Source organism: Pipistrellus hanaki, assembly GCF_964339955.1.
Source record: "Pipistrellus hanaki genome assembly, chromosome: 1".
NCBI classification, from domain to species: Eukaryota; Metazoa; Chordata; class Mammalia; order Chiroptera; family Vespertilionidae; genus Pipistrellus; species Pipistrellus hanaki.
In genome coordinates this window covers 203,204,540-203,228,896 of record NC_140503.1, presented here as the reverse complement: position 1 = coordinate 203,228,896, position 24,357 = coordinate 203,204,540, and the positions used below count along the sequence as shown (strand labels likewise).

Genomic DNA, 24,357 nt, shown 5'->3' with positions numbered 1-24,357 from the left:
GACTGAAAGAGAAAGAGCTTCAATTCTACTTAAATGTTCCTTTAGAGCTTCCGCAGGCCAGGTCCTCTGAGATCTGCACCTGACATCAGAAATGCAAGAGATTTATTAGGGGAAGTCCCTGGGGGGATTGGGGAAGAGGGAGCTGGGGAGGCTGGAAGAGCTGTGCCACCAGGATGCAGGTCTAACCCTGGTGGCACAGAGGAAGGGAGAGAAGTTGGGCGGAAGAGTCTTAGACTGAAGGGCAGTTCTAAGAAAAGTCCAGCCCAGCTGGCATGGCTCAGTGGTTGAGCATCCAGCCTATGAGCTAAGAGGTCATGGTTTGATTCCCAGTCAGGGCACCCGCTTATATTACGGGCTGGATCCCCAGTAGGGGTTGTGCAGGAGGCATCCAATCAATGATTCTTTCTCACCATTGATGTTTCTCTCTCTCTCTCTCTCCCTCTCCCTTCCTCTCTGAAATATATATATAAAGAAAGAAAGGGGAAAAAAGTCCAGAAGCCCAAATGGGCGTGCTCAAGTCAAAATTGCCATTAGAGGAGGCTTGCCTCCCCTTGCAGGAGCATCCTGCCTGAGTGTTCTGCTGAGGTCTGCCACTGGCTGCGGAAGCCCAAGGCCAGAGTGGCCTCAGCTGGCCAGCGGGGGTGCATTTCAGAGGGCAGCAGCTGGGCCTCTCGGTCCATTATGCTCCTGGAACTCTCAGAGAGCTGAGAGGCGCATTTTCGTGACCACCATGGGAGAGATTGCCATTGATGGGATTCTAAATTCTAAAGGCAGAACCAATTTTAAGGCTTTCGAATAATATTAAAAATTCCTTTTCTATTTAATAAACATTCTAACAATTATAAGTATTAAAATTTTTAATTAAAAAAACCTTCACAATCTCTCTAATCTTGGGACCATCTGTTCCTTCTCAGAAACATCCCTTCATGGTTGGGTTTCTCAGAGACACCCCCTCATGGTTGGGTTCCTGACACCTCGTATGAAAAATCTTCACAGTCGCCTTGTGATCATTCTCTGCTTCTGGCACCTCGGCTGATTATCTATTCTATATTCCACTGCTAGAGTAATTTCACTAAAGCTCGATTCTGACCAGCCACATCTGCTCAGAAATCTTTCAAGGGTCAAAGAAATAGAAACTCAACATGGGATTTTCACAATATAGTACCAACCAGATTCCCCCAAACATTGCTAACTATTGGACGTGCTGGTTTCCTAGGGATGTGTATTGTGAGTGTATTTAATTACACGTGTATGTTAATTATTCATGTGTACTATTATAAGCATTTTTAAAAATATTATGGTGTTTTGACATTTTCAATGAACTTTCTGGCCTAAGAGAAACTAGCCAATTCTGAGAGATAACGAAGGGCCCACACTGTAGCTTGCTTGATACGCAAACTAACCAATCTGGAGTCCAACCTCAGCTATCACTATCTGGCCTGTGATGCCCAGGATGCAATATTCCTCTCTCTCTCTCTCTCTCTCTCTCTCTCTCTCTCTCTCTCACTCACTCATCCCAGGGCCCAGTACCTGGGAACTAAAGACCAGCTTCACAGCTTAGAGCCCATCGAGTTATTCAAACGGGCAAATGGGTCAATACTAGTCTGTTCTCCCTGCCCTGCCTCGTGTTTCCCTCAGCAACCCCAATGAAGGTCGTGACCCAAGCTTTCTGCTTCCTAACCAGCTGGTGCCTCCCATGAGGCCCTGTGTGTTGGGCGCTGGGCGTTGAGTGAGGAGCCTTAGGTGCTGGCTCTAGGACCTGGGAGTACAAAGAGCTTTCTTTCCTGGCCTCTCCTCTGTCTCCTCTTGTGGCTGCCTCTGACTGATCATCTCATAAAACAGTACAAAACGGGCTGCTACACAAGTACCACGAAACTGGGGGCTTCAAACAACAGAAATGTATCCCTCATGCTTCTGGAGGTTAGAAGTCCAAAATCAGGGTGCAGTCAAGATTGGTGTTTTCTGGGGACTGAGGGAGAGGCTGCCCCGCCTTTCTCCTGGCTTCTGCAGCTCCGTGTGTTCCTTGGCTTATAAATGCATCTCCTCAGTCTTTGGTTTCATCTGGCATTCTCCCTGTGTGTCTGTCTTCGCACAGCCATCTATACTAATAAAAGAGTAATATGCTAATTAGACTAGAAGACCTTCTGGAGACTTTCTGGACAAAGCCGGGGACTTGGCTGGCCTGCAAACCACCGCCCCGCCCCACCCCCCAAAATGGCCCTCAACTACTCGCCCAGGCCAGCCACACCCCCAACAACCTGAAGGGTGTGTGGCCAGCCTACGAACGGCCATCAGCCCCTCACCCAGGCTGGCCACGTCCCCAGCAAAGACTCCCACCCTGAAGTGGGTGTGGCCAGCCTGCAAACTGCCCCAGGCCCTTCACACAGGCTGGACCCATCCCCAAAGGGGACCCCTGCCATGATCTGGGACCCCCTTCAGGGTAGACCAGACAGCCTTCACCTATGCCCCAGGCCTCTATCTGTACTACTAAAAGAGTAATATGATAATTTGACCAGGAGACCATCCGGATGTCCTTCTGGACAAAGCCATGGTGGTTAGGGGCAATCAGGCCAAGAGGGGAGTGCAATTGGGGGTTATCAAGCCAGCAAGGTGGGGGAGACAGTTGGGGGTGAGCAGGCTGGCGGGGGGGTCAGTTGGGGGCAAGCAGGCCTGCAGGGGAGGGCAGTTGGGGGCAACCGGGCCAGCATAGGAGGGCAGTTAGGCATCAATCAGGAGGGCAGGGGAGTGGTTAGGGGGTGATCAGGCTGGCTGGAAAAAGCGATTAGGGGCAATCAAGCAGGCAGGCCAGCAAATGAGCAGTTAGGAGCCAGCAGTCCTGGATTGTGAGAGGGATGTCCCCCAAGGGGTCCCAGATTGGAGAAGGTACAGGCTGGGCTGAGGGACACCCCCCCCCCCCATGCACAAATTTCATGTACCGGGCCACTAGTCTTCTTATAAAACACCAGTCATATTGCATTCATCTGGATGTAGCTTATCACCTCTGTAGTGATACTATTTCCAAGGTGACATTCTGAGGTCCTGAGGGTTAAAATGTTAACTTACCTTTTTTTGGGGGGCGGGGGGGGGGGGTAATAATTCAATAATATTGGGTGGGATACTGTAGTAAGTTCCCCAATAAATAGTAACATAAAAAGACAATAATATAGATCTTAAGTAAGCTAATGTATTCCATTTAAAAAGATATTACTTTTGAGGGGGGCAAGTAGAGGGAAATGGGGCATATCTGTAAGTCTGTCAACAATAAAATATATATAATAAAAAGTATATTATTTTATTCTAATATGTTATCTTTTTAGTATTGAAATGATCTTTGTTTTAGTAAATGATAGTAACAGGAAATAATATAAGATTTTTTAAGGAAAAAATGAAAAGCTGACAACTTTTGAAAACATTTTTGAAATTTTACGTATTAAAAAAAAATGCACTCCAAAATCTTTTAGCTATATATCCTTATTAGGAAAGCAAATTTAATAAGCACCTTATATATATTTTATTTGTTTATTTTTAATTTATACCTAAACATTAACTATTCCCAAAATAGGAGTTTTAAAGGATTATTTATTTCTTTAGGATATAACTTCAAAGAAAATTTAATAAGGTTATAGATAAATGTTTAGTGATAACAATGGATTTGATCATCTTTATTTTTTTATGAATCATAGTTTAACATAGAAATATAGTATTTGAAAATTGGATTCTAAGTTTAATTTATGTCTATAGTTGATTATCATAGTTGTCAGGACTGAAAAATTACCTTGGAAAAGCACACATCATGCAATATGTACTTAGGAAGACATTTATGGTTATTGATAATGGATATATAAATTTATATTTTAAATACCTTTCTTGGTAATATCAAATTTGGAGTTGAGCAGATCAGCAGTTTTATTATTTTTAAACCCTATATGTCTACCTTGATTTATAGATCCAATGAAGGTGAAGATATAAATCCAATTAAATATTAGTAGAGCTAAACTCTCTTATTTTTTTATGACACAGATATCATGTTTAAGTAAAAAAACACAAGGATTAAGAGTAATATCACTAAAAATATTGCACAATTTCAGCTATTTCCTCCAAATTTGCTTTAAAATGTTTCTCTTATTTTTTTTACCAGCATCCCGGGTGCACAAAATTTGTGCACAAAGGAGGGGGGAGGTGTCCCTCAGCCCAGCCTGCACCCTCTCCAATCTGGACCCCTCAGGGGATGTCTGACTACTAGTGGGATGTCCCTCTCACAATCCAGGACTGCTGGCTCCTAACCAACCCCTCTGCCTACTAGCCTGATTGCCCCCTAACCGCTCCTCTGCCGACCTGATTGACACCTAACTGCTCCCCTGCTTACCCGATCACCCCCAACTGCTCTCTCCTGCTTGCCTGAAGGCCCCCAATTGCCCTCTCCTGACGACCTGGTGGCCCCCAACTGCCCTCCCCTCCTGGCCTTATGTCTCCCCCAACTGTTCTTTCCTGTGGCCTGATGGCCCACAACTGCCCTCCCCTGCAGGCCTAGTCACCCCTAAGTACCCTCCCCTGCCAGCCAGTTTGCCCCCAACTTTCTATCCCCACCCCCCACCAGCCTGGTCACCCTCAACTGCCCTCCCTGCTGGCCTGGTTGCCCCACACAGCCTGCTGTTCAGTCATTTGGTCATCTCTCACTAACCCCCCTGACAGCCTTGTCACTCCCAAGCAGCCTGCTGATTGGTCGTTACTGTTACTGTGATGGCATCCCAGAAAATTTACATATTCTTCTATTATTAGTATAGATAAAATTTAAAAATACCATTGGACAAATACCACAGCAATTCTTGCTGTAGGAAGAAGTGGTGGCTGCTACACTTCATGGGCAAAGGTAAAATGAGACTAGGTCATATGCATAGTTTCAAATATGTCCGCATCGTAAATGTTTTAATTGCTGAAGGAAAAAAGATAACTTTACAGGCACCTTGCAGATGCCTTCTGAAGCAATGATCAAAGTCAGCATGACCAGTAATATTCCTCTGTCTCACTCATCCCAGGACCAGAGTCAATTTGACTGGGCTCTGAGATATCCAGATATTAGATCAAATATTATTCTGGGGTTCTGTGAGGGTGTTTTAGAATGAGGTTAACATTTAACTTGGTGAACTGTAAGTAAAGCAGATTGTCCTTCAGAATGGGGTGGGCCTCATCCAATCAGTTGAAGGCATGAAAAGAACAAAAGACTGACCTTCCCCAAATAAGAGAAAATTCTCTAGGAGACTGCTTTTGAAATTCATGTGCAACATCAGCCCTTCTTGCCTAACAGGGATATAAATATATGCAATAGTCAGAATCAATGATATCTATATCTGTATCTACATATCTCCTAGCGATTCTGTTTCTCTGGAGAATCCTAATACATAGTTGTCCTATGTGTTTCTAATAAGAAGAGAAATACTGGGGAGAAGAGAGAGGGCAGCATAATTGGGGTATTTTCAAGTTTGATTTTAATTATCCCACAGTACTCTATTGATTAACTGAAGCTTCTACTTGAAAATGTAAAATATGTTTCAGCATGTAGGGAAATGGCTGGAATATTGACTAAAGTACTTTAAATACAAACTCCATTTGGGTTTTCAGAAATATATGAGCTATATACATACTGTCATTTATTTCTCCAGTTATAAAATCGTATGAGTTGCCACTTCTCTCCCAGCCTTTGAGTAACTTTACCTCTGGAGTATTTATTAAAGCAAGGTATTTCCTAAGACAAGTTAAAAAAATTTTCAATATCCCTTTTTAGGTCCCCATATAAATGGCAACAATGGTGTCTTAGAATTCCACAATTTGTCAAGCTTCAGCAATCAATGTGGTCAGTGACCCAGATCTTAGATCACATTCCCTGGAGAAGAATATATTTTTCTGAGCCTAAAATATGGGAGACTCTTCTCTTTGGCTGTTAAAGACACTTCTCTTTTTTGTTTCAACTTCTGCTATGTTCAAGTCTACAATATCATCCCAATTATTTTGCTATATGTGAATTTTGATGCATCAGTTTCAAGGGTTTTAAAAATAAGCTTGTCATCTCCTGAAACCTACTTTGACTGCCCATTTTTCTTTCCAGTGCATTTTCTACAAGGGAATTATAGCTATACATTTTTTGCTATCTATAGAATTCTGCTTAAGGTAGTGGTGAAGTTGAATAATTACCCCAAGATTCAGGTTTGGGGTTTGGGGAGGTGGTGGTGGTAGTGGCCTTATGTTCTTGCTTTGGAAGCTAAACACTGACTCTAGGGGGAGGAGGATATTGGTTGATGTGGTCAGAAGGTAGTCAATAAGAAGTGACCCACCTACACACATATCTAGAATATGTTTGCTTGTTTGGAATTAAATAATGAAAACAAACAAACAGGCCAACAAATTGAGCAAATATAATGAAGAACTCTGTTGCTCATAAGGGGCATTAGCCCAGCTGGGTGTGACTCAGAGCTTGAGCCTTGACCCAGGAATGAAAAGGACATGGGTTCGATTCCCAGTCAGAGCATATGCCTGGACTTCGGGCTCGATTCCCAGTAGGGCGCATGCAGGAGGCAGAGGATTGATGATTTTCTCTCATCACTGATGTTTCTATTTTCCCCTCTTCCTTCCTCTCTGAAATAAAAACATACTTCAAAAATAAATAAAGGGGCATTAGTATCAGGACCAAAGCCCCCCTTTGATAGTTGGTGTTGTGTCAAGCATTACATGTGCCACCTCCTTTAGTGCTACAACAATCTCAGAAAGTGGGTGCTGTAATCACCCAGTTTGGGATAAAGAGATGTAAGACTCAGATAAACTATTGCTTGCCCAAAATCAGAGTTAGTGGGTGACTGGGCCACCATTTGAGCTCACTTGTGTCATTGCAACACCCGCTCTCTTAAGCAGCATGCTCAGTGCCACCTGCAGCCCAAAGAGTCACTGGAGGTTGTGCCATGGAAGGACTTCCAGCAGAAAAGCCCCTCCCCCCCCCAAAAAAAATTCATGTTGACCTGGAAGTATCTCAACTATGAAAATCAGGGCCTGAGCATTCTCCATGTTCTTCACTAACCTCCTTTTTAGTGATGCTCTGCCCACCAAGCATGTGGCTGGCAAAAATGCAACTTCCAGTTTGTGTGTGTGTGTGTGTGTGTTTTGTTTTGTTTTTAATTAGGAGAAAGACAAACCAGGTACACCTGCCTATCAGATGGGGTTCTATATATCTTAAGCCTTTTGTTTTTATTACTCAAGAAAGCTTCATTTTCTAAAAACATTTCTTTAGCTTTCCGACTCTGTGCTAGCGCTTTCAACACTTTCACAATGATTATCTGCTCCTCAAGAAGCAAAGCATGTTTGAACCTGGCACGGACACATTGCACACACGTGGATCCACTGTAGGCCCTGCTGACATGTTTTTCCGTTTTAGACAAACTCATTAGGAGTGTAGGTCTCACAGCACAGAGTCCTCGAAGTTGACCTGGGCACACACCACATGCAGATTCTGGTAATTTCCCAACTTTCTTGGTATAAAGGTAAACAATTCTATTGCCAGGGGCTCGGGGTAGCCTAGTTTGTTAGAGCCTGTATTGTAGGACAGCCTCTGACAGTATGTCAAACCCTGGACCGCGGTGAATGCATGAAATCACCATCCTGTAAGGGCAAAAAAATAGAGCTTGCGAGTTCAAAGTCACATTGACTCCAGATGGGGTCCTTGGTGTAATCTGGTGCATGGCTCTCCTGGCTTATAGATGCCAGTCTCTGGATGTGGCTGAAGCACAGCAGCCTCTCATTCCACTGCCTTTGGGAGCACTGATAAAACCAACAAATCCCAACCTTGCTGGGCTATGAGCCAGACCTCTTTGCAAAGCCACCAGAGCCCCCACCACCCTGTGAGGTTTGTATGACCAAGCAAGAGCAGCTATGTGATCAGTCCAGAGGACATGTTTTTCATCAATTGCTTCTGGAAATAATCTCAGAAATGTGTCTATTAAATATCCACTTCAGGCTAACCTTCTTTTAATTAGACAAAGTTTCTGCCCTCATTCCTTAATCAGCCACAGTCTGTGCCTTTTCTGGACACTTCTTCCTCTCTATGCAGGTCCTAACGGGAGGTAATTTGGTGGAGAAGGATGGAACCTGGGGAGCTTGTGGTGTGACTGCCCCATCTCCTCCTGCCTCCCTCTAGTGGCAGCTTCGGGGATGGTAGGTATACCAATGTAAATTGTAAATCATACCACATGAAGCCCTTGTTTAAAATGTTCCAATATCTCCTCATCACTTGGAATAAAACTAAGAATCTTAAAAAAAAAAAAAAATCAGGACTTTTTTAAAATGCTGCGGGACGCGGGACAAATTGTTAAAAATCGGGACTGTCCCGCCAAAAGCAGGATGTCTGGTCACCTTAAATAAAACCCAACTAGTAACCAGGCTTGATGAGGCCAAGATTATATGGATCCTGCTTATCTCGCTGACCTCTTCCACCTTCATTCTGACTTCAAATATGTCACATTCGTGCAACCCTTAGATACTTTGTACTTGCTTTTGACTCTGTATAGTTCTCTCCCTCCAGACTCTTGAAGCCTAGCTGCTGCTCATCATTCAGTTTTCAGCTCAAACACCCCCTCTTCAGAGAAGCCTTCCTTAACCACTCGGCATACAGAAGCTCTCTTTTTTCATCACATTGCCACAGTTTATTATTTATTCATGGTACGCATTGCCACCTGACATTTTCTTGTTTATCTTTGTGTTTACATATTTTACAACATAAATGGAAGCTCCATGCAAGAACAGTGCTAGTTTGTTTCTTAGCTCTATATTCCCAGTGTTTACACTAGTGTCTGCCCGTATACCAAGGGACTTATTAATTAAGATATTCTTCCATCCCCCCATCCAACACCCATGACAGATAGAATTAATCAACCATGGGGTTCTTCTCACTTCACATTACAGCATTTAGAGGACAGTTTGCTAGAAACCCTGAATGTACTCCATATGCAGAAATAAATTTCAGGAAAAGTAAAGAGCTACTGCAAAGAAATATGAGATGATATTTAAGGGTTAATATTTCTTATATTATTGCAATGGGGGGAAAAACCTCCATGGAAAAGAAATTACAAAGATAAGCATAAGACCCAGAAGACATTAAAGAAAAGATAGACAAATCTGGCAATAAAAAGGCTAAAATGTTTGCAAGACACAGTAAGCCAAATTAAAAGGTAAGTGAAGCATTTGTTGAAAATATTTTCAAGATAAATAATCAAGGATTAACAACATTCATTTTCACTTAATTTTAGAAATCTACAAGAAAAGGCACACAATACCAGAGAAAATGGACACCAGATCTTCACAAACAATTCATTCCACACAGATGTCCATGGAGAACATGGAAAGACATTCACCTCCAGGATAATCAAGAAACTGAAAATTAACATAGAACTTTTTTTTTCTATTATGAAATCATGAAACCAAAAAGATCCAGAGCTGTCATGGATGTGGAGAAATGGCCATTGTTTTCATGGCAAAGCATGTGACGAGTACTGCCCTTTGGAAGGTGACTTGTCAGTACCCACCAAAATTCATACCGAACGTGTACAATAATTTCACATTTAGGTATTTCAAATAATAAGCATATTCTAATAGGAGTGCATGTTAATTGCTCATCTCTATAGTTTTCTATTCTGAGCGTGCCAGTTTATAGCCTTTGCCTGCTTTTCTGCCATTAGCTGGTCAGCTGGCAAGATGTGAAGATGTAGAGAAGCACAAACAGGGCACTGGAATTGACTTCATCCTACAAGGACTATTGAACTCTTGTGCCATCTCACTCTCCAGAGTGAAGCCACTTGTTCCGAATAATATAATTACAAGTGTTTCTCAGTAGTGGCCTTACCCCAGAAACTTGCATCCCTCATAACTCGCTGAAAGGATGTAATGATTGCACTTAACATTTTTAATTGTGACATATTACGCATCCTTTAATTCAGTTAGCAAACATTTATTGACTACCTGCATTTGACAGGGACTGCTTTAGCCATTCTTCCTCAGCCCTTTTGGCCCTACTTATAAAATATGTACAACTTTCTTAAGAAGCACTGGCAGAGGGATCAAGGCCAGCCATCAGGGTCCACAGAAAAGATGCCCAAGTGTGCACTCAGTCACATCTGAGCCAGAAGGAAAATTACATTAGGAAAATTTTTAAAGGCAGAACCTCAAAAGCTTTAAACTTTTCCATGTATTGTTAAGTGAACAAAACAAAAGTTAACAAAGTGCTATGTGTAGAATGTTCCTGCTTTTGCTAAGAAAAGTGTATTTATACTTTTATGCATATTTATATGAAAATTTCTGGAAGGATATATTTAGAACTTATTTTCTTGTATGGTGCAATTTCAGATTTTTATTTCATTTTTTCTTATTTTTGTTCTAAGTGTTTTTCTACTAATATGTATGATCCAATAATCTCAGAAATGAAAAATGGTTAAGTACAGAATATATTTATATAACTGCAGTTTATAGTTAAACACAGAAATGTAAGAGCTAGAAGTGGGCTCTGTAACCAAATGTCCAGTTTCCTTTCCATTTTTTTCTGTCCCTTCTAAACTCATGAATTAGAAAGTTGGTTTTTAAAAGTTTTTTAGCTACTCTAAGTCTCAGATTCTTTACCTGAAAACAACGAGAATAGGTAATAAGTACCTCCATTAAGTCCTTGGTTTGAATTAAATGATACCAAGTAAGAAAGCCTAGTATAGAGCTTCACACTTAGAAATACTCCATGTTAGTTTCTTCCTTCCCTCCTACTTTCCTTCTTTCCTTCCTTCCTACTTTCTTCCTTTCTTCCTTCCTTCCTTTCTCTTCCTCCTTCCCTCCCTCCCTCCCTCTTTTCCTCCCTCCTTCTCTTTGTTCCTTCATTATAAAGGCAGTGAAAGTCAGTTAAACATTAGGGAGTCTATAAAAGCCATAACTATACACCCAGGACTTGTCAGGACAGTCACACTTCCAAATACTTCATTCCACTGCCAGACTGTGTGTACAGGTTTTGATTTCTGATTCATGATTTTCATCAGGCTCACGTTCCTTTGGTTATCTTTTCATGACATCTAATAGTTTGGGGCACTTACCAAGTGCCACCCAATCTTCTGAAATGGAAAAATAGCTCTGAGAGTCTGACATCTGGCTGTCTGCAGCTTCATTGATAGCCAAAGACTCAGTTGGCTATCATCTTAGTTAACTGGGGTGTTACTTGCCTTCCTTAATGGTTAGGCAGCCTTAGTTAATTGGAATGGTAAAAGTGCTTCTCAATAAATATGTATTTTTCAACTCCTGTAACTTTAAGGATTATTTTTTTTTAAATCAGGAAAAATACTGAATACATTTTATAAAGAAAAGATAATATTGAAACTAAAGTTGATGAAACTTCACCAAAAAATAAAACTATAGATTATTCACCCTAATAAATATTTATGTAAAAAATATTCAAGAATTATCAAATATACATTAAAACCATATGTGCATATTTTTAGGAAAGCAAAAGTGGTTCAATATTAGAAGTTTCAGTTGAATAATTTATCATATTAATAGACCTAAAAAGAAAAAATCATATAATTATTTCCAGAGATGCAGAAAAGGCATTTGCCAAATTCCATTTATGAATTTTACAGACATATAAAAAGAAAATTACAATGTAAGATTTGATGGATACTTCCTTGACATATATAAAAGTTACATATATAACATTAATAACAAAGACAAGAGGTATTTTCTCATTAAAATTAGTAATAAAATGAGTAATGTCCATTATCTCCATACAAAGATGCTCATGAAATCCATTGTTATGTAACATCTGCAATGATTAATACTTAAACAAAATGTTACATAGCAATCGTCTTCACTCTTCTTATTCCTGAATTTAGTGGAAAGGGCTCTGGCTTTGTTGTTAAGGTCATATGCAATTTTTATATTAATCAATATAATAAAAACAGAATATTAATTAGCAAATGTTATAACATTAATGGATATTAATATGTTAAAGAAAATTCCTGCAAGACTCTGAATTAGAAAAACAAAAGAAAGTCATACCATGTTTCTGGGGAGAATGATTCAGAATCAGAGAGATGCCAGTTTTCCCTAAGTTAACTTATAAATGTAATGCAAGCCCATAAAAATACCACCAGATTTTTTTTTTCTGAAGCCTGACAAGTGGATTACAAAATTCATTTGGAAATATATTTTATGAGCAAGAATATCCAGAAAAACTCTGGGAGAGAGTAACTAGGAGGGAAGCTAGCCCATTAGATAATAAAGCACCCTGCCAACCTTTGTAAGCATAAAAAATGGTACTGGTGCATGAATAGAAAGGCAACCCAGTGAAACTAAAGAACAAACAAAGAGAAACAATTACAATTGCAAATTTAATATATGATCAAGGTGTCTTTTCAAATCAGTGGAGAAAAGGTCAACTTTTTGATAACTAACATTTGGGTAACTGGATGGTCGTATAAAAAAGATAGGATGTATTTATTTCTTACACCATACACCAGGACAAATTCCAAATGGATGAGAGATTTCAGTGTGAACAATTAAAACATAAGTCCTAGATAAAATCTCAAATGAATTTCACTATAACTTAGGGCTAGAAAAAAAATCCTATTATTCAAAATTCTAAAGACTTATAAGAAAAAATAAACTATGAAAAGTAAAGAAAAACTTTTGTCTGTAGAAAGATACTGTAAGCAAAGGGGGGGAAAGTCAAACTGGGAAAAAATATTAGAACCTTGTAAAAAAAAACAAATTGTGTCACTGAATATCTCAAACATATTTAGGGCTTCAAAAAATATCTTAGATGCCAATAATTATATAAAAACTGGACTAAAGAATAACAATAACAGCAAAGCATCTGATTAAAAAATGGGCAAATGATCTGAATAGATACTTCTCCAAAGAGGACATACAGATGGTTAATAGACATCTGGAAGAAGAAAAAAAAAGCTCAATATCACTAATTATCAAGGAAATGCAAATTAAACCACAATAGATATCACCTCACACTTGTGAGAATAAATTAATCAATAATAAGTGTTGGTGAGGATGTGGAGAAAAAGGAACCCTCATGCACTGATGGTGGGAAGGCAGATTGGTGCAGCCACCGTGGAGAACAGTATGGAGGGTCCTCAAAAAATTAAAAATGGACCTGCCTTATGACTCAGAGATTCCACTTCTGGGAATTTAAATGAAAAAATTCAAAATACTAATGTTACTAACTTGAAAAGGTTATACAGTCCCATGTTCTTATATATGATATGTTGCAGCATTACTTACAATAGCCAAGATAGGGAAGCAACCTGAGTGTCCATTGCTAGATGAACGGATAAAGAAGAATTATCATGCAGCCATTAAAAAGAATGAAATATTGCCATTTGCAACTACATGGATGGTTCTAGAGAGTATTGTGCTAAGTGAAATAAGCCAGACAGAGAAAGCCAGATACCATATGATTTCACTTATGTATAGAATCTAAAAAATAAAATAAACAAACAAAACAAACAAACTCATAGATATAGAGAACAAACTACGATTACTAGATGGGAAACAGGTTGGAGAGCTGGGTGAAAAAGCTGACTTTAGAGATTAACCTGTTAACCAAACGAGACGTATAAATACGTCAAACGAAAACAATATCGGGAATGGGTAGGACGTATGAATACGTCCTGGAAATATATGTTGCACCCTGAGAGGGACGGTATATATTTTTTGTAATCTTTATAATTGCTTGTAAAATTTATAATTTTTTAATTCGATGTTTCCATTTTTTTGTTGGTATTCTTTTCTATTTTTTTGTAATTTTGTATTTTCCTTTGTGCTTTATATATAAATAAACAATATATATATATATCAATTATATTAATTAAGTATAAATAAAAAATAATAATAATATGAAATTACATCTTCCAGGCGTGACGTACTGACATGTCCTAGTGAAAGAGTACGCACCCATTACAGGTTGTGTAATTTAAAAGGGAACTCCCTGGTTAACAGGTTAAGAACAACAAATTGGACAGTGTGGTGGTTACCAGAGGGAAAAGGGTGGTAGGAGTTGAAGGGGGCCTAATACATGGAGATGGAAGGTGATGTGACTTGGGGTGGTGGACCCATAGTGCAATATACAGGTTTTGTATCATAGAAATGTACTCTGAAACCTATATTATCGTATTAAGCAATAGCAACCCAATAAATTTAATTTTAAAATGAAAGCAAACTAATTTTTTAAAAATTGACAAATTGGCAGCTATAAAATAGTCAAGGGGATATAAAGTGCAGCATGGGGAATATAGTCCACAATCTTATAAATTAAAGAGGGAATATATAAATGAACCATCACTCCAACACACAAGATGGCCACCTCCATGTGGTCAAAGATGGCCACCACAAGAGGCTGGCAAGGGAAGGCAGTTGTGAGTGATCAAGCCAGCAGGGGTGGGCAGTTGGGCACAATCAGGCTGGCAGGGGAGTGGTTAGAGGGTGATCAGACTAGCAGGCAGAAGCAGTTAGGGGCAATCAGGCAGGCAGGCAGGTGAGCAGTTGGGAGCCACCAGTCCTGGATTCTGAGAAGGATGTCCTACTGCCTGTTTAGACAGGATCGGGCCTAAATAGGCAGCCAGACAATCCTCAATGGGTCCTAGATTGGAGGGGGTGCAGGCTGGGCTGAGGGACACACATACCCACGCACAAATTTCATGTACCAGGCCTCTAGTCCTATATAATAAGTGGCATCACACCCTTGTGCAATGCCCTCGTGCAACGTCATCACAAAATGGCCACAACAAGATGGCTGCCACAAGATAACTGCCACAAGATGGCCATGTGCACAGTGGAGGTGGGGCCTGGCAGCTGCTCCATGCAGTGAGGCCTGGGGTCCCACAGCTCAGTGCAGCACAGAGGAGGCAGGTCACAGCAAGGGAGGGCAGTTGTGGGTGATCAGGCCAGCAGGGGAGGGCAGTTGGGGGCAATCAAGCCAGCAGGGGTGGGTAGTTGGGGGTGATCAGGCTGGCAGGGGGGCAATTAGGCGTCAATCAGGCAGGCAGGCAGGCAGGGGAGCAGCTAGGAGCCAGCGGTCCTGAATTGTGAGATGGATGTCCAACTGCCAGTTTAGGCTGGATCCCACAGGGATCAAACCTAAACCAGCAGTCAGACATCCCCCAAGGGGTCCCAGATTAGAAAGGGTGCAGGCCTGGTTGAGGGCCTCTAGTATTGTAATAATTATGTATAGTATCAGATGGGTACTTGAATTATTGGGGTGGGGGTCACACTATACTGTATGTAAATGTCTAATCAATATGTTGTGCACAGGAAACTAATATAACACTATATGCCAACTGTAATGGAAGTTTGTTTTTAATTTAACAGCATATATACTATATAAATATATAAATATATATATATATATATATATATATATATATATATATATATACACACACACACACACACACACACACATACATACATATAATGGATTAGCAAATAAATTAATAGCTCACAGAAAAATAAATGTATAAATTTAAATGACCATATCACATGAATATTTGCTTACTTTACTTCATAATAATAAAAAAAAAAAAGTCTGCTTTAGATTGAGATGTCATTTCTCATCTATTAAGTAGTAAATCCAAACTGTCTTATTGGTTTGGCAAAAACTGTAGACCAGGCTTTTAAAAACAAGTGAACACTTTCATATATGGCTTATGGAATTGCAAAGTGGTACAATTCTTACAGAAGGAAATCTGGCAATATCTAACAAAATTATATGTGAATTTAAAGTTTGATTTAACAACCCCACTTCTATTAATGTATTCCGAAGATACACTGGCAAAATAAAACAAAAAAAAAGAGGAGGAAAGAAAGACAAGACTATAATTTCAAGGTTATTTATTGCAGAATTAATTATAATAGTAAAAACATGGGAAAGACTCAACTGTCCATCAATAGGAGATTGGTCAAATAAATTCTGATACATTTACATAATGCAGCCACAGGCAGCTTTGTAGAAGAATAAGAACAGCTATGTAAAGCCTACTATTATTAAAGTATGTGAAAAAAGCAAGGTAAGGCATATGTGAATAGTGAGCTATTTTTAAGTAAATGGAGTATGGATAGATGTACATGTCTGTTTATATTAATAAAAAGAAAATGATAGAAGGCTAAACCATGAAATTAAGAGAAAATGGGGCTCTGGCTGAACGGCTTCTTTGAAGCATTGTTCCCTACCTGCACTGATAGGTTTCTGGTTCGATCCCAGTGGGGTGAGTATGGAAGGCAACTGATGCTTCTTTTGCTTGCTCTCTCTCTCAAATCAATAAAATATATCCTCCAATGATGATTTTAAAAATTAATAAAATATAAAGTATGAGAACAGTGACTGAAACATATATTACCCTCAGAAAATTTCAGCCATCATGTGGATCATCAGCCTGGACAGTGGAATGAGAACAAAGCTGGTTTAAATCTTGATCCTTCCACTTATGAACAGGAACAAATTATATATATAAAAGCACCTTCTGTGTGCTAGTCTCAAAAAACTGGGTCACTGCTCCTGAGGAGGAATCAGTCTACAGTCTGTCTCCCCAGTTATGAAATTGTTATCCTGACAGTCACAGATCATAATGCCAGCACTAAGTTGGTTTGCAAATGCAGCAAAACAGGTTCCAATGGCCCCACTGGCCTGGTTCAGTAGTTGAGCATTGACCTATGAACCAGGAGATCATGGTTCAATTTCCAGTCAGGGCACATGCCTGGGTTGTGGGGCAACCCAGTGATCCCCAGTGTGGGGCAAACAGGAGGCACCCAATCAATGATACTCTCTCATCACTAATATTTCTCTCTCTCTCTTCCTCTCCCTTCCTCTCTGAAATCAATTAAAAAAAATGGTCACAGGTCTCAACCTCTGGCTGGCTAAAGGTAATATATTGACCTAAGTTAGGTTTCAGTTCCCGATCCCTAAGATGAAGCAAACCCCTGGCTACTTTCCTATGAGACTAGGCAGAGGGACAGACCTGAGTTGTCCTGAAGACCTGAAGAAATGACTTATTACCCTTTCCTTACATCCAACCAATCAGCTCCCAACAGCTCCTGAACCCACAGTATTTCTTGATTTGTGTCCTATAGAATCTATAACCTACAGGCCATTGGGGTGCTGAGTCTTTCAGTGTGCTCACTCCCCTCACTCTGGATTGGCCAATTCAATACTAAACTATTTTCCTTTCCATTGCCCACAGGCAGGCAGACTCAAATATTGGGGTTTTGATAACACCCCAGCTTGACTGGCATCACTGAGCAGTGTGAGGGAAGGAAGAGACTATTTTCTGCATAGTCCACAGAACAGTCTTTCTCTGTTCTTTATATTCTGCTGGACTGAGAACCTGAATGTTTCCATGGTTACAAAGGCCACTTAATGGGGCAAAGGGCAGAGTATGCATGGCATGTACTCTAAATTGACAAATGCCATGCCTTTGTATAGGGGCCGCATGCTAAGGAATCAGAGCGGGACTTGTGAAGTCACTCTAGGCTGGGAGGGCACTTTTTGGAAAGTCACACAAAGGTGCTAAAAACTACACACAGAGATGAAAACCTCCCTCGATTCAAACCCTTCCAGGATTACCATCGCTCAAAGGATAAAGTCCAAATTCCTTCACCCAGCATACGAGGCTCTGCACAACCTGTTCCCGGATATTGATGCATCTCCTCCTGCAGGCACGCTGGCCCATGGCTCAGCCGCCCTTCTGCACTCTCCTTTGACTGGCAAACCCTACTTTTCCCTTCGGGCCAGCTCATGGATCACTTCCTGGCATCCTGGATGCCCCTCTCAGAATTTATAGCCCCACCCAAAGCCTCCATGGCCCTTATACTCATATTGATTAGTTTACCTGCCTTTCTCCCCTGTGAGCCTGCAAGATCCTGAACAGCAAAGACTATGACTTATGTTATTTACCTTGCAACACCAAGAACTGAAAACATAGGAGACACTAAAAAAAATAATAAATTAAAGAAAGAAAAGCTTTTCAAAATAAGTGATAACACCTAGGGAGTATTCTTACTTTGAAAATGTTGACCATGAACCAGAACCTAACTTTTTTTTTCAAAGAAAAGACAGCAGTAGAAACAAGCAAAACTATACTATCCAAAAACTATTGTAATGTAGGTTTTCCTGGCTATCTGACCAGCATGGAAAAGAAGAAAGAGAGTAGGATAAGGGACTCTTCTAGAATAAAAGAGACTTAAAGATATATCACAATCAATGCAATGTGTAAGCCTCTTATAAAGATTTTTGGGGCCGAAACCGGTTTAGCTCAGTGGTAGAGCCTCGGTCTGTGGACTGAAAGGCTCCGGGTTCGATTCCGGTCAAGGGCATGTACCTTGGTTGCGGGCATATCCCCGGTAGGGGGTGTGCAAGAGGCAGCTGGTCGATGTTTCTCTCTCATCGACGTTTCTAGCTCTCTATCTCTCTCCCTTCCTCTCTGTAAAATATCAATAAAATATTTTTTTAAAAAGATTTTTGGGGATGATTAGGGAAATCTGAGTATGGAAACAGTATTAGAATTATTAAGTTATTATTGCTCATTAGACATGGAAATTGTATTTTGGTTATATCTAAAATGTCCTAACTTAAGGGCAAAATAATGTGATGTAAAGAATTTTCTTTAAAATACTACAGCAAAATAAATGTAAAATCTGCTAGCCATACAAATAAGGCATTTTGGGGGTATGTGATATAATTAAATATATATATATATATACATTTGGTCTTTGTCCCCCATTGCTGGCACAGAGCTCCTAAAACTCTTGGGATTCCCTGAGTATACAACTGTCTTTTGTTATTCATGACTTCCTTTCAACCACACCAGCGTTTATACCAATGAAGGGATTCCTGGTAGTGCCCCAGATGGCTTCCGGATGGGGGCCAACCTTGTGACTAGTGGGTTAGAACTTTCAGCCCACTCCCAACTTTTGGGGAGGGAAAAGGGACTGGAAATTATTGGTCAATCACTAATGGCCAATAATTTAATCAATTGTGTCTATATAATGAGGCCCTAAACAATATTATAGAAGCCCTACATAAAAACCCTGCACAATCGGGTTCAGAGGCACTTGGGAGTTGGGGAACATATCCATGGGCTGGGGAGATGCATGCCTCAGAGGGCACGGAAGCTCAGCTGCACCCCTCACCCACATAATTTATCCTCTACATCTCTTCAAAATGGCTACTCAGAGCTATATCTATTATAAGGACATTTTCAAGTAAAGCAGCTTCCTGAGTTCTCTCTGTAATTCTAGTGAATTACCAAACCTGATGGGGGCTAGGCTGGGAACCCCTGAACTTGTAGTTGGCCAGGCAGAAGTTCAAGTAGCCTTGGGACTTGGTTTGTGGATGGCATCTGAAGTGAGGTCAGTCTTATGGCACTGAGCCCTTAATGGGTGGGGGCGTCTGTGTTCACTCCAGGTAGTTAGGGTCAAGATTGAATTGTAGAGCTCCCTATTGATTGTTACAGAAAAAATGACCAAGTGTAGATAATTGTGACAAAATACAGATAATAATTGAATCTATGGGATGGGTACATGATAGTTTATTACACTATTCTTTCTACTTTGATGTGTTTCAAAACTTTCCTAAAGAGAATATTAAAAAACTTAAAGAAACACTTTTTTCTAGATTCATCTGCCTGTTTGAAGAGAACACTTGCAAAATGTAGACATCCTGATAAAATGGAGCCGTATTACATAGTGATTTTAATTTGTGTCGCTTTTATGACAAATGATGTTGAACATCTTTATATGTGTTTTTTGTGCATTTGAATATTTTCCTTTGTAAAGCAACTGTTCAAGGCATTTTCCCAGGGGAAATGAGAACACCCATCCACATAAGGACTTGTGTAAGACTGTTCATAGTGGCTTTACTCAAAATAGCAAAATAAATAAAGGAAACATCCCCAATGTCCACCAGTGGGAAAGCAGATAAAGAAATTGTGGCATTTAAGCACTGGAGTATTACTCAGCATTAAGAAAAAAACAAACCACTGTTACATACAATAACGTAAACTGAATATTAAAAACACTGTGTTGAAGGAATGAAGCCAGACATACACATGAAATTCATATTGTATGATTTCATGAAAAATATTGAGACTAGGCAAAATTGATCTATAGGTATAGAAATGAAAGCAATGGTTGTCAAGGAAGATGAATGGAAAAGGGAAGGAGGGAGCTTTCTGGGTGACACAGATTCTATTTTGAGTGGGCTATTGGGTATAGGTGTCAAAATCATCAAATTCTATACTTAAGATCTGTGCATATAATTATACTTCAATTGAGAGAGACACAGAGAGAGAGAAATACTACAAACAAAGGAATGTGTTGTTAGTAGTGGAATTTCAGACATTAATAGGGGAGAGAGCTTCAGGTGAGAAGACACCCCTTCCTAGTCTTTCTGCCAGGTGTGAATGTGTGCTTCAGGACCCTCTGTAGTCACCCTGAGAAATCTGAATTCCCCTTTGCATAGGCATCGATGCAGAGCAGAAGGCCACCCCTGAAATCTGAAACTCCACTGCTGCAGTCCCAGCCCGGAATTCTTAGTGTGACACCATGGAAACAGCAGTAGCTTTCTCTACAGGCTGCACAAGTGACCCTGCCGACATCCTCCTTAGAGGGAGAAGCAGAAATATCATTAGCAATAAGTGGGCTGTATTTGACTGCAAGGAACACTGTGGCCAGGCATATGATACTTCTCAGTTCTCTGGGTTTATCCCATGGAGTTCAAGGTCCTCGGTTCACAGAAATTAGAAATGAGGGCTCGTTAATCAGAAGGGCTAGGTAAAAAGCAAAATTCTTAATTTAATTTTGAGATGGCTATCTATTTATTTTGGTGTTTATGTACTAGAAACACAAAATATTAATAATGTTTGTTCAGAGCACAATGAAATGTATTAATCCTCCCCGGGTTATCTTACATTCTAGGGCTATCATAATAAAATACCACAAACCGGGGGATTGAAACAACTATCATTTGTTTTCTCACAGTTGCGGAGGCTAGAAGTCCAAGATCTGGGTGTGGGCAGGGTTGGTTTCTATCTGAGGCCGCTCTCCTTGTCTTGTAGATGGCTGCCTCCTCCCTGTTTCCTTACATGCTCTTTCTGTTATGTGTGTCTATGTCCTACTCTCTTCTCATTAGGACACCCCCCATTCCTATTAGATCAAGGCCCATCCAATTATCTCACTTTAACTTAATTAGCTCTTTAAAGACCCCATCTCTCTATGTAGTCACATTTTGAGGTACTGGGATTAGGAATTCAACATATTAATTTGGGAGGGCATAATTCAGCCTAAAAAAACAGGTAAAGTGGGTATTGTCCCATTTTGCTCATAAGAAAAACGAGCCTCAAGAAATTAAGGGACTGCATCAGGGCTGCTTAGTTGGTAGGAGGTAAAGGAGGGTGTGGTGACACACATCGTGTGGGCCTCACCACTGAATGCAGCCCGGCTGACTTCCAGCTGCCAGTGTCCCAATATCATCCACCAGGGGCTTTCTCTGAAGCTTATAAGGGTATTCTCTCTGCCTCACATGACCAACTCCAAGGAGTAACCCTCAACCAACTACAGGTGTATAAATACCCCAGCCCTATAGATCAAACTGCTTGAAATTGTGATATTTTACCATTTTGACCTATAAAAATGGCAATATCATATCATTCAACCAAATAGAAGTATATGCATATGTATATGCATACAAATAACCACATGAAAACACATGCACCCAAAAATGTATACATATGTAGTACATGTCATATAAACATAATATACTTTTTTAATGTCAGGAGGCCACCCATTTGATCTTTTTAAAGCAAAGGTATTTATTTCTCTACCATTTGCAGCAACATGGATGGAGATGGAGAGCATTATGCTAAGTGAAATAAGCCAGACAGAGAAAGGTAAATATCACATGATCTCACTCATTTGTGGAATATAATGAACATAAACTGATGAACGAAAATATATCCAGAGCAGAGAAACGTCAATCAGAACATCAAACCTCAGGGAAGGTAGGTGATGGTGGGGGTAAGAGGGAGAGATCAACCAAAGGACTTGTATGCATGCATATAAGCCTAACCAATGGACACAGACAACAGGGTGGTGGGGGCATGAATAGGGGGGTGAGAATAATGGGGAAATAAGGACACATATGTAATACCTTAATCAGTAAAGAAATTTTAAAAAGTTCTTTGTTTCTTTCCACCTTACTAAATCCTTCAGTCCTCTCACTGCCATGGTAAAATCCAAGTTTCATATAATGATATCATGATCCCATTATTTTCTGGCTACAGCCTTTTTATCCTGGCTGTTCTCTGCCCTCTGTTTTGTCTTGATGTTACCAAACAGCTTAGAATTAAATAGGAAAAGCAAGGGAAAACACTCTGCTATTTCATACGCCTTTGTTCTTCATCTTGCACAACATGACAGCCATAAACTTTTTCTTGAGCTCCCTTTTCCAAGATGGAATGAGTCCAACCCTCCCAAGACCATCTCTTTACCTTGGATATAAATCCATGATTGTATTAATCACACTCACCACAATATGTTTATTTGCTTAACTGTCTCCCCTTTCTGAATGCAAGGTACTGAGGCCTGGTTTTGATAAACCCTCTCTGTTCAGCATTTATCACAGAGCTAGGTACATACCGTAATAGATGCTCACTAAATGTGGTTGAATGAAGATAAATCCAGAACTTGCACTTCGTTATATAGGCTTCAGTAAAGCACTACACAAAAGGTATATGAGCAATACCTAATTCTTGTTCATATACTTCCAGAGAGGAAAGGAGAGGGAGAGAGAGATAGAAACATCAATGATGAGAGAAAAATCATGTATCGGCTGCCACAGCTCAGGGTTCCAGAGCTGGGGAGAGAAGTCCCTGTAACTTCAGGCTGTAAAAACCAGTGGGAATCATGGCTGAGTGACACAGAGGCTGCTGGAGAATCCAGCTGTTCCTCTTTAAAGGGCCAGTGTATGGCCTTATTTGGACTCAAGCCCACAGGCTCAGCACTGGGGCAACAGCTGGGGTGGAGGGAGATTCAGGGATATATGAGAAGAAACTGAATTTTCTGGCATTGGAGCAAGAACTCAAGGGTGGCTTTTTCCAAGACAGGGGTGCTCATAGGGGTCATTGTTCCTATGCTGAGACCTTCCCCACCCAAGCTGTTTGCAGTGGCTTTTCCATAGGAATGCCCTGTCCTGGTTCAGGATTCAGACATTCCTAATATCTTTCAAACAAGCAGCAGCTGGCATCAGCATGCCCCATAGCTATCAATAAGAGGCCCAAGACCTGGAACTAGTACCAGCCTGCCTTGCTTCACAGCTTGGCCTTGCCTGGGCACTTGTAAGCCCACTACAAGTAGCAGTCATCTGCAGATAGCTCTGTAGCTCCTAGCTGGTGACCCTAGGCAGTGGCTAACTTTGCACCTCCCTGGAGGCCCCAGAGCTGTGCACCTGGTGGACAGCTTCAGACCATTCCAGATTACAACTCTGCATGTCCACAAGTGACATATATATCAATTATATCTTAAAATCAAGATAAATAAACAAGGAATCTAACGAACCAAATAAACTGATGAATAAAATAGAACCAGAGGCATGGAAACATGAAACAGACTAAGGAATCTCAGAGGGAAATGGGGTGGGGGGAAAGAGATTAACCAAAGAACTTATATGCAAATATGCATCACCTATGGATACAGACAGTAGGATAGTAAAGGACTAGGGTTGGACAGAAACCAGGTGGAGGGGGGTAATGGGATGAATAAAGGGAGACATCTGTAATACTCTCAACAATAAAGATTTATTCTTATTTTTTTAACAATAAAGATTTAAAAAAAAAAACTTTAAAAATGCTCAACATCACTAATCATCAGAAAAATGCAAATTAAACCTACAGTGAGGGGCAGTGCCCTTAGCGGTCCCCCGATCTATCTCTGGCTTCAACCATGTTTGGAAGGAACAGACCCAGGGACACCCCTTCTTCCAACCTTTGGCCACCCTCCCACCTCTTTTCCAGTCACCACCTTCAGAACCACCTCAGCCATCCTTAGCCTCCAACACCAACCAACATCCATTTCTTTTACCTTAACTTCTTATTTCCAAACAACCATGAACTCCCAAATTCATCAGAACTATTCCACCGAGGTGAAGGCTGACGTGGACCTGAATCTCCGGGCCTCCTGCACCTACCTCTCTCTGGGCTTCCATTTCGACCCCAACATTGTGGGTCTGGAGGGTGTGGGCCACTCCTTCCCGGATTTGGAGGAGAAGGAGCTGGGGGGCACGGAGCATCT

General features: G+C 40.6%; 1 pseudogene across 1 annotated transcript; it reads right to left on the bottom strand.

Annotated features, from left to right (window-relative positions):
- Window positions 1–7,160: 7,160 nt before the first annotated feature.
- LOC311612730 (large ribosomal subunit protein eL34-like) lies at window positions 7,161–24,108 on the bottom strand (annotated as a pseudogene). Its single transcript has 2 exons — window positions 24,070–24,108; window positions 7,161–7,612 (listed from the first exon to the last, which is right to left on the bottom strand). The product of its transcript is annotated as a large ribosomal subunit protein eL34-like (transcript).
- Window positions 24,109–24,357: the final 249 nt, after the last annotated feature.